Source organism: Thamnophis elegans, chromosome 2 (assembly GCF_009769535.1).
Source record: "Thamnophis elegans isolate rThaEle1 chromosome 2, rThaEle1.pri, whole genome shotgun sequence".
In the NCBI taxonomy this organism is placed as follows: domain Eukaryota; kingdom Metazoa; phylum Chordata; class Lepidosauria; order Squamata; family Colubridae; genus Thamnophis; species Thamnophis elegans.
In genome coordinates, this window is record NC_045542.1 from 4,063,297 (window position 1) to 4,075,561 (window position 12,265).

The 12,265-nt window shown below is 45.0% G+C and overlaps 1 protein-coding gene across 1 annotated transcript in view; it reads left to right on the forward strand.

The window, feature by feature from the left end:
* Positions 1–4,677: 4,677 nt before the first annotated feature.
* The window catches only part of RFX1 (regulatory factor X1), a 56,602-nt gene continuing 49,014 nt past the window's right edge, over positions 4,678–12,265 (forward strand). Inside the window, exons 1-3 of the mRNA XM_032209479.1 lie at positions 4,678–4,897; positions 8,641–8,751; positions 10,425–10,529. The gene's annotated coding sequence lies outside the window, so the exon portion shown is untranslated. The remainder of the gene's footprint in view (positions 4,898–8,640; positions 8,752–10,424; positions 10,530–12,265) is intronic.

Genomic DNA, 12,265 nt, shown 5'->3' on the forward strand with positions numbered 1-12,265 from the left:
CAATGTTGGTGGAGAAGAAGAGAAGGGCTGAGGGAGGGGCTTGCTAGGCTTTTATACCCTGTTTAGTCCCACCTCTCTGTTTCCTGTTCCTGTGTAAGAAATGTCTTCTGATTGGTTGTCAGACTCCCATAGGGCCATGCAAGGGCAACTCTCTAGGCTGCGTTTTGAATCCAGGTTTGGTTGAGTTCTCAGATGCCATGTGGAGAGTTGAATAAAGTTCCAATATCCCTTCCCCCTGCAGCTGCAGTGGAGAAGTCTTTATTATGTAATTATGTATTATGTTTGTTTTGTTTTGTTTTGTTTTGCCTTTATTTGTATGCCACCCTTTTCCCTGAGGGGACTCAGGGCGGCTCACAATTCAAAAAGGGGAGGGGGAAAAGACAAACAATAGACAATACAACATGTTAAAAAGAACACAACAATCGCACAATTCGAGTGGGGCTACAATCTTAACCCCAGGCCAGCCGGGACAGCCAGATCTTTACAGCGGCGCGGAAGGATTGGTGTGTGGTGAGGGTCCGAATCTCCACGGGGAGTTCGTTCCAAAGGGACGGAGCAGCCACCGAGAAGGCCCTCCTCCGGGTAGTTGCCAGTTTGCACTGGCTAGAAGATGGAATTCGGAGGAGGCCTAATCGGTGCGATCGAATCGGTCTAGTGGAGGTAATTGGCAGTAGGCGGTCTCTCAAGTACCCAGGTCCAGTACCATGAAGGGCTTTATAGGTGATAAGTAGCACCTTGAAGCGCACCCGGAGATCAACAGGTAGCCAGTGCAGCTCGCGGAGGATAGGTGTTACGTGGGTGAACCGAGGTGCACCCACAATCGCTCACGCGGCTGTGTTCTGGACTAGCTGAAGTCGCCGAATGCTCTTCAAGGGCAGCCCCATGTAGAGCACATTGCAATATTCCAGCCTAGAGGTCACAAGGGCACGAGTGACTGTTGTGAGGGCCTCCCGGTTCAGGTAGGGACGCAACTGGTGTACCAGGCGAACCTGGGCAAATGCCCCCCTGGTCACAGCTGACAAATGATGTTCGAAGGTCAGCTGTGGGTCCAGGAGGACTCCCAAGTTGCGAACCCTGTCTGAGGGGCGTATAATTTGACCCCCCAGCCTGAGAGATGGAGTACTTGGCCAATTCATGGGAGGGAAACACAGCAGCCACTCGGTCTTTTCTGGATTGAGCACAAGCTTGTTGACCCCCATCCAGTCTTTAACAGCATCCAGCCCCTGGCTCATCACATCCATCGCTTCGTTGAGTTGGCACGGGGCGGACAGATACAACTGAGTATCGTCCGCATATTGATGGCACTTTATCCCGTGCCGTCGAATGATCTCACCCAGCGGTTTTATGTAGATGTTGAAAAGAAGGGGGGACAGGACCGAACCCTGGGGCACCCCACAGGTTAGGGGCCTAGGGGTCAATCTCTGCTCCCCAACTAACACCGACTGTGACCTGTCCGAGAGGTAAGAGGAGAACCACTGTAAAACAGCGCCTCCCACCCCCACCTCCCGCAGTCGTCACAGAAGGATACCATGTGGTCAGTTGGGGCCAATATTATCATGCTTTAATCCCATCCCCTGGAGCTGAAGTGGAGAAGCCTTTATTATGTAAAGTGGACTATCTTGGCCTTCTTAATGGCCCATTGACAAAGTGGGGATGGGCAGGAAGCTACAGGCAGCTATTCTGTCTTTTAAAACATGCTTCTTTCTTTTCACATCCAGAGAAATATTCTGCCTCTTCAATATTTCCTAGGATATTTCATTTTTCTGGGAGAGGGCTGGGTGATAACGTCCTACAGTATAAACTAAGGGAAACCTGGCTTAATGCCAGTAACTGCGAGAGGGATCTTAAGAATCCTAAATATGAGCCAACAATCTGTGGCAGCAGGCAAAAAAACCTAATATTAGGCTGCGTTAACAGAGGGATAGAATCAAGATCACAGGAAGTCCTAGTACCGCTTTACAAAGTCTTAGTAAGACCACACTTGGAATACGTCATCCAGTTCTGGTGACAATACAAAAATGTTGAGACTCTGGAAAGAATGCAGAGAAGAGCACCAAGAATGGGTTAAGGGACTGGAGGCTAAAACATACGAATGGCTACAGGATTTGGGTCTAGTTCAGTGTTTCTCAACCTTGGCGACTTTAAGTCCTGTGGACTTCAACTCCCAGAATCCCCCAGCCAGCACAGTTGGCTGGGGGATTCTGGGAGTTGAAGTCCACAGGACTTAAAGTCGCCAAGGTTGAGAAACACTGGTCTAGTTTAACAAAAAGGACCTGGACAGGGACATGATAGCACTGCTCCAATATTTGAGGGCTTTGTAGGGCTCCTACAAAGACAATGAGGGTCAAACTATTTCCAGACCACCAAAAGGCAAGACAAAAAAACAATGGTTGAAAACTAACTAAGGAGAGAAGCAATCTCGAACTAAGGAGACATTTCTTAATGGTGAGAGCAATTAACCAATGGAATAGATTGCCTTCAGAAATGGTGTGTGCTTCATCCCTGAAGGTTTAAAAAAAAAAAAAAAGACTGGACAACCATTTGTCTGAACTGATATCGGGTCTCGTGCTCAAGCCACGGGTTGGAGTAGATGACCTCTGAGATCTCTTCCAACTCTTGCCATTCTATGTTGTATGTTATTCTACAGTTCTTGTCAATTGTGATGATTTACAATTTACACCCTTTCACTTATTCTTTGGCTGGTCAGCCCCAAGCGAGAGTTATAATGCCTGAAATTCAAAGGGCGGCAAGGAAAGACAACAGGCCTCCAGATAACTCACAATACCCTTAATTTTAACAGCATTGGGAAATGCCGAGGTGGCGCAGTGGTTAGGGGTGCAGTACTGCAAGGCCACTTCAGCTGACTGCTATCTGCAGTTTGGTTCAAATCTCACTGGCTCAAGGTTGACTCAGCCTTCCATCTTTCCGAGGTGGGTGAAATGAGGACCCAGACTGGGGGGGGGGGGGGGGGGGCGATATGCTGACTCTGTAAACCGCTTAGAGAGGGCTGAAAGCCCTGTGAAGCGGTATATAAATCTAACTGCTATTGCTAAACCTCAGCAAAAGGTTAATAAATGGCCCTTTGCTGCCATCTATTGGCCACCAGATGCAAAACATCTGCATCACAATTATCCATACTTGATTAGAACTAAGAACATCCAGAACTAAGATCGATTCAGCCCAGTTTCCTGAATTAATCACATAAGCTGGATTCCCGTTGGCCAAAATGTAGTTTGCTGTTTTGAATTGGTGTATGCAAATAATAAGGCTGCTAAAAATTTCTGCATTTGGTGCAAAAGATCAAAGGAGAATAAGAATTATCAGTCACCATCGGTAATAACTGCTCAACAGTTATCATTAGAATCAGAAACCACTGCTTTGTTAAGTGCCAAAAGTGCAGTTCATTTAGTAACCCCCTCAAAGTTACAATGGCATTGAAGTGACTTATGGCCATTTTCTCACACTTTTATGTCGGTTGCAACATCCCCGTGGTCATCGTGAGATTTATATCCGGATGCTTGGCAACCAACTCACATTTATGACAGTTGCAGCATCCCGGGAGGGGGGGGGGTTCATGCAATTCCCCCTTTTGCAACCTTCTGACAAGCAAAGTCAATGGAATAAACCAGATTCACTTAACAACCGTTTTCCTAATTTAACAACCGCAGCGGTTGTTGACAAATGTGGCCAAGGAAAGCAGTAAAACGGGGCAAAATTCACTTAACGGATTTCTCACTCAGCAACCATCAGTGCTGGGACTCCAGAGTGGTCGTAAGTCGAGGACCATCTGTAGCACCTGTTCTGTTGGTGGGGTTTGCATAGGACAGTGTTTCTCAACCTTGGCCACTTGAAGATGTCTGGACATCGACTCCCAGAATTCCCCAGCCAGCATTCACTGGCTGGGGAATTCTGGGAGTTGAAGTCCGGACATCTTCAAGTGGCCAAGGTTGAGAAACACTGGTCTATCCTATCAGGTGGCAATTCTGCTATTATCTATTTATCTAAAGCAGTGTTTCTCAACCTTAGCAACTTGAAGATGTCCGGACTTCAACTCCCAGAATTCCCCAGCCAGTGAATGCTGGCTGGGGAATTCTGGGAGTTGAAGTCCAGACATCTTCAAGTTGCCAAGGTTGAGAAACTGGCATAGGAGTTTGATCGCCCAGCTAGAAACAGAACAGTGCTTGGTGCTTATCCACAGATCATGCCCAATGTAACGATTCGAGGGATACATTAATTAGTGCAATTAATTACGACCGTTACACTTCGTTCGCTTGCTTTCAAAACAGTCAGAAGAGGCCTTCGGCTGCATATAAACTGCATTTCCCAGAAGCCAAGGAATCACGCATGCGCAGTTCTGAGCGTAACGGCGATTTAGAACGCCCTCCCCAGCATATTGAAAGCTACCGAGCCAGTAGGAAAGTGCCACAGCTCCCAATTCGCTCGTGATGCCTTCAGGAAACACCTCTCTTGCTAGAATGACAGGCTCCTAATCAAATCCGTAGTTGGGATTATCAGCTTTGCCAATAGAAGGATAAAGTTTCCGGAAGGAGGCGAGGCTTAGAACCAACAGAGGAGGAGGAAACGCCAGGACATGATTGACAGCCGAACAGCCAATAAAATCCTACCCGCCGTCCAATCGGCTTCAGGCACCACCCACTTCCCCCCTCCCCGCACCGAAGTGGGTAGCAACAGTTGCCCCGGTGAGGGAACACGGAGGGCGCCATAGCCACCGTAGTCGTGGCGACCAGGAAGCCCGGCAACAACAACAACAACCGCCCACCCTTCCCTGCCTCTGCGCGATTCCCGCCAAAACCGAGAAGAGAGCACGATAGTCGCGACGACGTCCCCGCCCCCGCCCCCTCAGGGGACGAGGCCTCGCGGGGCCGGGACAGTCCAGGTGGGTTCGAGTCCGGTTCCCCCCTTCCTTTTTTCCGTAAAAAAAAATATGGCGAAGCCTGTGATTACTCTTTCCCTTTCTCCGAAGTAGTCGGGGAAAAGTGAGGCGGACAAGTGGAAGTGTTTCCCCCCCCCCCTCCTCCCCGGTGTTGGGCCCTACCGCGGCCACACCAAAACAGGGCTTGACGGCAAAGGGCCCAGGCCCTGAAAGGAGGAGGAGCGTCGACTCTCCTCGGTGATTGGTGGGCGAGAGGGCCAATGGGAGCGGGTGGATACTCTCAGGGCAGCCAATGACGTTCGGAGAGAGGCGGATGCGGGCGACCGCTCAGGAGAAGGGAAAAGGAGAGAATGGTTGACTTCAAACGGCGTCACAAAGTCGGGATGACGTCACGGGCATGAGCTCTTTTTTTTTTTTCCCCTTAGCGAAGTTGCGTAGGAGCGCTAATCACCCGAAGGATTAATTCTCTTAATGAGGATTTAATTAAAAAAAAATAAATAAATAAAAGGGTTTTATAGAAGTCCTGGTCGGTAGAGAAGGTGGCTATTTGATTGGAATAATTCCCATGGGGGGGGGGGAGAAAGTCATAGGTTCATTATACCAGTGTTTTTCAACCTTGGCAACTTGAAGATGTCCGGACTTCAACTCCCAGAATACCCCAGCCAGCGAACGCTGGCTGGGGTATTCTGGGAGTTGAAGTCCGGACATCTTCAAGTTGTCAAGGTTGAGAAACACTGCATTATAGAGTGTTATCTTATTTTTATTTTTTTAAAAAAAGATAAAAGAGCTGGAAAGACTTTTTGGCCAGGTGGTAGATAGAAAGTTCACTTTTGGACAAGAGGATAATAATAATAATAATAATGGCCAACTGCCATGTAAGAGCTGCTTACTTGGCTGTTTTTTTATAAATGGTTTGAAGAATGGGAGTTGCGTTGGGAAAGTGAGTTGTGGTGGGGGTTTTATTTTGTTTTATTTTTGGTCCCTGCTCCCTATGGTTATTTATTTATTTACTTGTTTATTTGTTTATTGAATGCATAGGCCGCCCAATCCCGAAGGTTCTCAATAAAGCTCCCATGTCTGCTTTGGACATGGGTGCCCACTCCTAGAAACTGGCAATACTGAATACGTCGTACACCACTGGTTTTTCAAGAATGTTGAATGTTGAATGTTTATTTTATTTATATAGCAATAGCAGTAATAGCAGTTAGACTTATATACCGCTTCATAGGCCTTTCAGCCCTCTCTAAGCGGTTTACAGAGAGTCAGCATATCGCCCCCAACAACAATCTGGGTCCTCATTTTACCCACCTCGGAAGGATGGAAGGCTGAGTCAACCCTGAGCCGGTGAGATTTGAACCGCTGAACTGCTGATCTAGCAGTAGCCTGCAGTGCTGCATTTAACCACTGCGCCACCTTGGCTCTGAAGGGGTCCCCGAAGGGGACTCAGGGCGGCTCACAATTCAAACCAGGGAAGGGGGATACAAACAAAAAATTAAAACGACACAACAATGCATAATTTAAAACGCACGACAGCCATACCATTCGAGACGGGGGCAACAGTTCTTTAGCCCTAGGCCTGTCGGAACAGCCAGGTTTTAAGGTGGCGCAGTGGTTAAATGCAGCACTGCAGGCTACTGCTAGATCAGCAGGTCAGCGGTTCAAATCTCACTGGCTCAGGGTTGACTCAGCCTTCCATCCTTCCGAGGTGGGTAAAATGAGGACCCAGATTGTTGGGGGCAATATGCTGACTCTCTGTAAACCGCTTAGAGAGGCCTGAAAGGCCTATGAAGCGGTATATAAGTCTACTGCTATTAAGGGCCTTGCGGAAGGCCTGGAGGGTGGTGAGGGTTCGAATCTCCACGGGGAGTTCGTTCCAGAGGGTCGGAGCAGCCACAGAGAAGGCTCTCCTCCGGGTAGTCGCCAGTCGGCACTGGCCGGCGGATGGAATTCGGAGGAGGCCTAATCTGTGGGATCTAATCGGTCTGGTGGAGGTAATTGGCAGCAGGCGGCCTCTCAAGTACCCAGACATAAAACAACATTCCTGTACCATGTTTAGAATAGATACTGGTAAGACAGTGGTGGGATTCAAATAATCTACCAACCAGTTCTCTGCCCTAATAACCAGCTGGGTAGGCGGGGCTCGGTGGTCATAGAGAGCCGAGGTGGCACAGTGGTTAGAGTGCATCACTGCAGGCTACTTCAGCTGACTGCAGTTCTGCAGTTCGGTTGTTCAAATCTCACTGGCTCAAGGTTGACTCAGCCTTCCGAGGTGGGTAAAATGAGGACCCGGATTGTTGTTGGGGGCAATATGCTGACTCTGTAAACCGCTTAGAGAGGGCTGAAAGCCCTATGAAGCGGTATATAAGTCTAACTGCTATTGCTATTGCTATGTGATCATGTGGGCATGGCCAAGTCAATGTCACTCAGGTCGATGGGCACTTCGCCTTAGTTGTTACAATGGTAATAAGGCAGTGGTAGTCAACCTGGTCCATACCGCCCACTAGTGGGCATTCCAGCTTTCATGGTGGGTGGTAGGGGTTTGCTATTAACTCTGCTTTATAAATTTTATAAAGTTACTTCCCTACTTTATAAATCACCATGACTGTGGAACCGGTGGGCGGTTAGAAAATTTTATTACTAACAGAGATACAAAAGTGGGCGGCAGATATAAAAAGGTTGACTACCCCTGGTAACAAGGGTTAACCGGAGAGGCAGTTTCTGTAAGCAGGGCAATAAAGATGAGGCTAGAAACAACACCAGAATGTTTCCTTCCTGCCTTCCTTACAGGATTAGCCCTGTAAAGTGGGAAAAAAACAAAATATTTCTTCCAACAACCGGTTCCCCGAACTGCTTAGAAAGTTACCAACCGGTTCTCCCGAATAGGTGCGAACCGGCTGAATCCCACCACTGTCGTAAGAGTAGTAGTTGAAGATTTTGAAATCAGAGGGGGTTTTTTTTGCATCATGTGCTCAAAAGAAACCTGTTGCTCACTGATAAAGGCACATTTTATGCAGAAGTTCTCAATTTTATTCTCTGGGAAACTCAGGATCAGGAACTTTTGAAAAAAAATATAAGGTAGCCAGAACAAATAGAAATCCTAGTGTGAATCAGTACTGTAGGTGTTAGAATGGTAAACACCCCTCCCCTACCCCTCCACCCCCGCTAATGGAATTGACAGTATATCTGAAACCTCAAATAAGGCAAACATTGCTGTTAAATGTAACTTCAGATTACTAATATAACTGATTTCGAAAAGCCATGCTGTTTCACACGGGTATCTGTTTCAAAATGCTTTAGGTAAAATTATTTGTGTCCTGTGCTTGTGGCTAGGTATAAGAGCACACACCACAATTGGTGAGAGTAATGATAAGAATAAGGTAAATATCTTAAATGTAATGATAGTATAAGACAAATAAAAATGATTATGGATAAGGATATTAAGATTTGTCATTTATGTATTTATTTTTTACTCCGCTCAGTACATAAATATGAATGAATTCTCTTCTTACAGATAGTTCTTATTTAATAACTGGTCATTTAGCGACCATTGAAAGTTACAACAGATCTCCCCCAAAATGCAGCTGGCACTTGGCAGACAGCCTTGTGTTTACAATTATTTGGTTTTATGCTTTTTGTCAGAAGTCTCTACTTACTTTTGGTTTCTGACAAAAAACGCCCATTGAGAACAGTGAGTTCATTTAATAACCACAGCATTCGCTTAACTATTGTGTTTGCCTTACCCCCAGGTATGCTTAACAACTGCTTCAAAAACATGTCGTAAAATTGAGTCAGTCATGTGATGACCAGCTTAACAACCAGCATGATTTATGACTATAATTTCAAGCTCAGTTACAGTTGTAAGTTGAGGACTTCCTGTATTTTCCTAATATTTTATTCCAGATAACATTACAGTTTAATGTTCAATTTCCTCACTGAGAGATATAGGCATTCATTTAGGTTCTAAGGAACATTCCTATATGGAAATGTTGAATTGCTTCACATTTTAAGGTACTTTTCACAAATTGGAAATGGAAACTAAACTGAGGTGAAATATTTTTGAGCGTTCTAGAGATACTGAATGCCAAATACTGCTTGATGTTCTAATGATGTGTTACATCTGATGTTCTTACAGATTGTTAAGTTTGAATTGGATCTAAACGTCAGTTTGCATTTGGGGGAGGTGCCTTTGATTTCTGGAGACTACCTGACAATTTTGGGGGGCAAGATTTCAGAAATGGATTCTTGGTTTTTCTAGGGTTGAGAGTGACTGGCCCCAGGTCATCCATCTGATTTTGTGCCTAAAGTGGGACTATATCTCTCAGTCTCTCTAGTTCAGTGTTTCTCAACCTTGGCAAGTTGAAGATGTCTGGACTTCAACTCCCAGAATTCCCCAGCCAGCATTCGCTGGCTGGGGAATTCTGGGAGTTGAAGTCCAGACATCTTCAACTTGCCAAGGTTGAGAAACACTGCTCTAGTTTATAGCCTGGTGCCCTAACTCCTATACCAGACTGACTCCCTTAGTTTGCCTTAGAAGTAGTTAAGATAACTATGGCATCTGCTATTTATTCACTTTATAGTTATGTTATGTTATGTTTATTATACTTGTATGCCGCCCTATTCCCGAGGGACTCAGGGCAGCTAACAAACAAGTGGGGAAGGGGGAGATACAAAAAACGAAGACAAAAAAACAAAATACAAGAAGCTACAGAACAATCGCAACCATTCAAGTGGGGCTGGGAACTCATCAGCCCTAGGCCTGCCGGAACAGCCAGGTGTTGACGGCTTTGCGGAAAGCCTGAAGGGTGGTGAGGGTCCGAATCTCCACGGGGAGATCGTTCCAGAGGGCCGGAGCAGCCACAGAGAAGGCCCTCCCCCGGGGGGTCGACAGTCGACATTGGCTAGCGGATGGTATCCGGAGGAGGCCTAATCTATGGGATCCAATTGGTCGTAGGGAGGTAATTGGCAGGAGGCGGTCTCTCAGGTACCCAGGTCCGATACCATGTAGGGCTTTAAAAGTAATGCATCATTTCTTTTCACCAAAAACTTATGATAGCAAACAGAAACTAAAGGAATGGCTGGCAGAACTTTAGTACTTTTCGAAACATTAAACAAATATGCCCAGGTTGTAAAATGGCCACAAAATTCAAATGTTTTAAAACTGATCCTGCTGCGTAGCACAAGGTAGACTTTAATGCAGTATCAAAAGGTCATTATAACCATTTAGAAATTACCAGTATCAAGTTCATAAGTTTCAATCAACTTCACGTTTTGCTGTTCATTGCATGGATAATCTCATTGAACATTGGAGGAATAATTATGGAATCTATTTTATGTTTGTATGTTTAAGATCCAGAAGTTACTGAAAGATGAAGGATTTTGGTTGCTTTGGAAAGGCTGAAAGAAAATAAGTACTAACCTTGTAATTGCTTGTGGGGGTTGGTGGTTTTGAATTTCTTGAACAATAAATATAATTTCTGATTCTTTTTGAAAATCCAGATTATACCTGTAATGTTGGCCTTTATTATTGCAGGTTTAATTATTGGCAGCTAGAACCACATGCCATATAAATAATACAACATTTTTACTGGAATATGCAGTTTGGCTACATGTGAAAACCATTCAATTCAAGAAAAAGGTATTATTAAAATATTTTCAATGTTTAATTTTTTACTTCAGCTAAAAATATCCAGTATTCAGAACCATCTAATACAGGGGTGTGAAACTCGATTTCATTGAGGGCCGCATCAAGGTTGTGTTTGACCTTGGGGGGGGGGGTGGCCAGGGTGGCGTGGCCAGCTCAATGCCCATTTTTGACTGTGACTGCCCCCTGCAGCCCTCTGCCAGCGAAAATGGAGCTGGGGGGGAGGGCTCTCCCAAGTTCCATTTTCGCTGGAAGAAGCACTGCGGGCAAGTCCTTCATTGTGCAATCTATCTATATCCATATTATTACCTTTACTTTGTTGATCAGATGGAAGTAAACTTCTGGAGATCTATATGGAACCGATCCATCCCAAAAATGGTTAAACACACCTGTCATATAAGGGAGCTGGGCTTCCTTGACAACGTTTTCTGTACATCCAAGAAACTTGTTCAGTTCTGGTTGAATGGTGGAGAATGGAAGGATGTATATTTTTACAGTCATCTGATCCTTAGCCCTCCGAAGGATGGTCAGCAGCTCTCTCAGACGGTGAGGCCACTCGCTGCAATACCCAGAAGCTTCCACACCCATTTGCTCTCTGATTCAGATGACCCTGGGGGGGATTGAGTGGCCTCAACAACTGTGAGAGAGAGCTAATGACCAACCTTCAAAGTGCTAAGGACCAGATGGCTGCAAAGAGTATAAATCCTTCCATTCGCCACCATTCTGCCAGAACTGAAGAAGCTTCTTGGATGAGAATTGAAATGTTTTCAAGGGGGAAAAAAAACCAAGAAATTCCAGTTGCTTTTTGAACAGCTCTTTTGAGACAACCATGACCTGGATGATTGAGAATCTCCATAGATACGACATTAATCTGGTTAAACTCTGTTCCCTGGGTAGCATAATGTACTGCTCTTGAGTTAATATTGAGGTTTAAAATATTTCAGAATTGTATTATTGAATAGTTGGGTTTGGATGTACAGTACACAGCTGTTAACTTTTAGAGAAGTTTTCAGATTCAAGAGAGCATACCCTGTAAACAGAATTGTGGCACTTTAGACAGCTGTTGGGATAAGAATGAACAATGCCCAGGAAATGTCATTCTTTTACAATATAAACAGGCTTTTCCTTTTTAATTTTTATGGATTCTCTCTAAATAATTGCATAAAGTAATTTTAATTTTTTTTTTGGAAAAGATAAACATACAAGGATAGACATGAGAAATATTTATCTGAACCTCCTTTTCAATATTTAGCAAGTGCAGATAACAAATTTTGAACCCTACTCCACTATTAAGAGCACTTTGTTAGCTCAGTTGTTAATTTGAGAGTTTACATCCTGGGATGTAGATAAATGTTTATCCATAAAGGGACACTATCCTTCTATTCAGTAAGTGTGCCATTAGTAGTGCTCTTTCTGTGCTGGATTACAATGCAGCAGATTTAGAATGATAAAATCACAGGATTGGAAGGGACCTCAGAGGTCTTCTAGTCCATCCTCCTGCCCAGAACAGGAGAACTTATTCCATCCTGATGAATGGCTATCCAGTCTTTTCTTGAAGACCTCCAGAAATGGATCACCGTAACTCGGGGAGGCAAGTTATTCCATTAATTAATTGTTAAGTTCTTTATGCAAATGTGCTAGTGAAAAATAACAATAGAATGGCAACACACATTGAGCTATGTTAAACTACGATTACACTTCGTTTTGACTTGGCTCATCGTGTGAATTGG